The 5,192-nt window shown below is 30.8% G+C and overlaps 1 protein-coding gene across 1 annotated transcript in view; it reads left to right on the top strand.

Annotated features, from left to right (window-relative positions):
• Positions 1 to 2,586: 2,586 nt before the first annotated feature.
• LOC106108699 (probable G-protein coupled receptor 139) overlaps positions 2,587 to 5,192 on the top strand; it is a 47,719-nt gene continuing 45,113 nt past the window's right edge. Inside the window, exon 1 of the mRNA XM_013289959.1 lies at positions 2,587 to 2,789. The gene's annotated coding sequence lies outside the window, so the exon portion shown is untranslated. The remainder of the gene's footprint in view (positions 2,790 to 5,192) is intronic.

Raw genomic sequence — 5,192 nt, 5'->3', positions numbered from 1 at the left:
CATTAAAAACGTCACTATACTTTCAATTGTCAATTGTTATAGTAAAAATGTATAAAGCCTTACGTGTAAATATCACTGCATACCTCGGCTGACACCGACATCAAAGTAATAATAATTGTACAATATAGACATAACAGCTACAATAAGGGAGGTTTACTGTTATCAAGGAATTATTTCGTTACTTTTTAGTGTACTGTTTTTTTGAGAATATTTTGTTTTTAGGGTATTTTGTTTTTTCCAATTTATTCACCCCGTTAATTAAGTATTCCGAAATGGAATTAAAACTGTAAACGGAAAATTCATTTATCCTTGTTTTTCTGAAAGAAAAACAAATTAAACTTTAAAATTACAAATGTTACAACTTTTGATTGAGTCTTAGAAATTAGTGTTTCTATTTTATTCGATTTGCATCTAATTCAAAGTTTTAATCCTTTTGAAAACCATTCAGAAATAAAATTAATTTTATTTAACTTATTAAAACTTAGACTAAAAGGAAGAACACATAGGCTATTCACTTTTGTTTTCTTTTTTAATTCCACGTGACCAGAGTCGCGTGCGATAGCTACTATTTTCTATTGTCTTATGCCTACCGTCAGATAATTTCGGGGTTATCTTTTTGAAATTAGATGCAGATATCCACATGTTTTATACATGTTTGGATAGTGGAAACAGACGGTAATAGAATAAGGTTTAATATTTCCAACTGAACCATTGTAACTTATTCAATAAAACTTAAGTATTGTAAGTTTAAGAAGTTATAGCAAATTAAAGCGTTTGATTCACTTAAATGTGACTTTAGAATGTGTTTGGAAGTAACTTAATTTACTTAAGTTTATTTTCTTTTAAAGTAACTTGTAAGCTAAAAAGCTTTTATAAAAAAAAAAAATAAACACTATTTATTTACCAAAAGAATTATAAAAAAGAACACAACTTACAAAACATATTACTGTAATGAAAATAAAAATAAAAACTCTTGGCCAAAAGGAGAAGGCTCAGCTAATGCGGCCTCCAGCTTGTCACTAAAAGCCGCGCTGGTTTTCAGCCTCGCAATAAACTACGACATGGTTCAGTTAAAAATAATACAAAAAAATCAATAAAGTTACTACAAAAGCGTAGAAAAATAGGTTTTCAAAACCCAAAAGTGTCAAAGAAATATGTTAAGATACTTCTGGTGTACAAACTCATTTTTTTAATACCAGAAGAATAAATGCGGTCAACATAGTTTTATATTAACGTAACATAAGTGTAGATTTTCGGGTGAATCTAATGTCGGCAAACGGATGCCAGTAGGAACCGGAGATGAAAGCTTTCATCGCGTGTAATGAGCCCTTTGGTTAATACGCTATTTTGAAGATAAAAAAAATCTTTTGTTCATATGAATCATTAGTAAAATATAAATCGGTAAAAATTAAGAAGAATAGTAATGCCTTAATAAACACATGCCGGTAAAATGAGCTAGTAACTGGCATACTAGCTACTGGCAATGTATTCCAGCCTTTATAGGCTTTTTACTCTATAGTAAAATGACAAAAAAGTGTTAAAGCACTTCTGTTGACATTTTCATATAAAAAAATAAAATAAGACATATTATATAAAAAAAAAGAACTCCACCGGCTGCGGAATCCGATGACTCAAGCAACCAGTGTTCAGGGCTACAGAGATTAAATACATTTTTAATTTTTTTTTCAAAGATTATTTTATTACATAAACGACCTAATTTCTACATAGAATATCCGGCTTGTTTTTGCTTTTCGAGGTTTAAATACCCTCCAATTTTGTACTGCTAATTAGAAATGGTAATTACGGCCCTGCTGAAAGAGATAAGCGTACAGGTGAAGTTACTTGATGGGGTCTAATTACAGAAAATACTTTAAGCTGTAACTTAAATAGGGTTTAACCTATTTCATGTTACACAAAAATAATTTAATGTGTAAAGTATACACACAGAGAAATGCTTTACACACTATAAAATAATATAGTGTGTAAATTGTGTAAATATCGACGATTGCTTTCGGTTTTTAATTAATCATTTATTATTATACTATCTGTTCCCATGCGGGTTCGTCCGCATAAATTTATAAAAACTTTATTTTATTGTTTCCATTTGTCATATCAATAGCAAATGTCAAACTGACGGGACATGACAAACCTTAGTAATCTTGTTTCCTTGATGTTGGCAGCAACTTATGATCTCTTTCCCACATTAGGGTTTTTATCCAAAATATTTACCCCTAAGTTTAATGGCGAGACAATATATAGCCTAAAGCGTGACGTATATTTAGGGCTTTTTATTAAAGAAAGAATTATTCAAAAGTATGCTGTGATTGCTGACATCTTAGGCAACAAAGAAATGTGTGTTTACACTTAATTATATTAGTATAGAGGAAATATAATTGCACTGTTAATCTGACATGACATTCTGTATTCTGTTCCTGTTTTTAATGTTGATTTCTTCTTTTACATTTTAAAAATAATTGACCTAGGCTGAAAGTCATATAAACCTTTCACCTCGTTTCTTTAAAAAAAAACTTCCACGCAAAATGTTCCACAGAATTTCATTTTCATCCGTCAGTGAGGTGCGTGCTGTCGAGGCGTTTGGTTGTGTCTCGGTTTACGTTTCATTCTACGTAGTGCTTCTACTATAGTGTTTTATGTTGCTATTGTGAAATTGACTATAAAATCATTTTATATTTTCTTGTGATTAAAAACTAACGTTGTTTCCTTGTTAATATATTTTTGTGGAAGTGTATATAGATTTGTTAATTGTTAAACGCCGTAACTGGAATAAGGTAATTTCTTCTATGTTTAACGTGAATTTGTAAGACAATTTATTCCATTTTCCTTTTGCGTTGAAATAAGATAAATACGAGGAAAACCGAGTATAATTCTTATACAAATCTTATAAATTAAAATGAGAAAAACCTTTACTTTAAATGTCTTAAGAAATTTGGTTTTCAATCATACTTCATACTAATATTATAAATGTGAAAGTTTAGTTGGATGGATGTTTGTTAGAGTTTGTAGCCTAAACGGCTGAACGGATTTCGATGAAAGTTGGTATAGATGTAGAGGATAGCCTAGAAGAACACATAGGCTCATTTTAGTTTTTTTTTAAATTCCACACGAACGGAGTTGCGGGCGACAGCTAGTATTGCAATTAATTCGTTGCAATAATCAAATGAAGATTTCCAAATAGCCCAAAAGTGCACTTTATTTGTTGGTTTTATAATACATTTATTTAATATATTTTATTTATAATCAGTTCGCGGTGGGTAAAATAGTTTATCAACTTGATTGTGAGTCTCACTAACTCGGGCAGTATTAATGTCTTTGCTGTAAGCCTGAACACACAAAAACAGCGGTTTACGTGTAAGTTAGTGACCGATTTGGTGATATTTTCACATAGAATAGGGCTGCGACTTTTGTGTGTTAAAACAATGTTGAAATTCAGATTTTAAGATGTAACGTACTTAGGACAGATAATTATATATCATACTAACTAGTATTATAAATGCGAAAGTTTAGATGGATGTTTGTTAGAGTTTGCAGCCTAAACGGCTGAACTAATTTCGATGAAATGTGTGATGTGTGATGTAGAGGATAATCTGGAATAACACAAATACTACTTACTTTGGTTTTTTTTTATTTCGCGCGGATGGAGTCGCGGGCAAAGCTAGTGAATGTATAAAGCATAATCTGTACTGAACATTATCAAAGTAATATGCACTTAAAGATGAAATTCGAAAAATACATATAAGAAGAAAACTAGCAAATAATATAAATTGGAATTTTCCAGTAACATCTTTCAGTTAATACGAATTAGATATAAAACTTTTTTTTTAATTTAGGTGAATGAATTATATCGCCTTAATAGTCATTGTTTACCATAATTAAATTTTCTTTCAATTGCCAACCCTAATGTAGGTAGATAATCTTATCTTTTGTTTGTATACGCGCCTGGCCACCTTTATTGATTGCCCACTTTGCCACGAATATATTAATATCCAAAACGTAGAAAGCCAATTTAAATTCATATGTCTCATTCCAATTATACGTTCAAATGATTTAAACAAAGGAACGACGAATTCAGGGCTGGCGTTAGAGTAGGGCGCGGTTGAGTAACCGCCCAGGGCGCTAGACCGAAAAACACTTCTGTGTATGGCATAGTCTCATATAACTGAAAAAGGGCTGCTGTTAAAATCCTGCCAAGGGCGCTAGTTGAGTTGAAACCGTTAGTGGACTCTACGTTGATTATGTTTGCTCAGTTTTAAGTTGTTTTTTTAATTTATTACAATAAAAGTAGCTAGTTTTAAATAGTGTTGTTAAAAAGGTGAAGGAAATCATTTGGTTTTTACGATTAAACGTGGGTACAAAAGTAGAAGGATGTCGATGAAAGTATGGATGGATATGCTTAAGGGAGTGAATTCTGATATGACGGCTGGTAGAGATGTATGGAGCAGCACATACTGTGCCGACCCGTTAGGCATAAAAAGGGCAGGTTAATGATAAAATCGTTTGGAATTAACGGATATAAAATTTATTTATTTCTAATTTTTATCTTTGGAAAGGTATAATTTTTGAAAAATTGTTTATCTATTTCTTAAGGATAAAATTAAATTATTGTACCAATATTTTTTAAATTATAGATTTGTTTACTTATGAATGTAGATGTTTTTATTCTGTTTTATAGAAATAGTATATTCCATACATGTAATGAGAAAGTTTACATTCGATTATGTTATTGATAATGATTATTTTTCCCATGCCATTTCTCACGCATACTATATATACTATTATAATAAAGCGTAAACACACACTTCTTTGTTGCCTAATATGTCAGCAATTACAGCATATTTTTGAATAATTCTATTTTTAATAAAAAGCCCTACACTTACGTCCTGCTTTAAGCCATGTATTTTAACGCAATTAAATTTAGGGGGTAAATATTTTGGATAAAAACCCTAATGTGGGAAAGAGACCATACGATACAAGCTGCCAACATTAAGGAAGCAAGGTTATTATGGTAACGGTATTGACATTTGCAATTGAGAATTTGACAAATGTAAATTTTTTTTTTATAATTTATGCGGATGAAACCGTACGGGAACTGCTAGTTAAGTAATGAAAAACACAAAACGTTATCAATACAAATTATGTAGTGGAATTCTACGGTTCATCATCATCATCATCAT

Source organism: Papilio polytes, unplaced genomic scaffold (assembly GCF_000836215.1).
Source record: "Papilio polytes unplaced genomic scaffold, Ppol_1.0 DF821400.1, whole genome shotgun sequence".
NCBI classification, from domain to species: Eukaryota; Metazoa; Arthropoda; class Insecta; order Lepidoptera; family Papilionidae; genus Papilio; species Papilio polytes.
The sequence above is the reverse complement of the archived record's forward strand: the minus strand, read 5'-3'. Positions and strand labels throughout refer to the sequence as shown.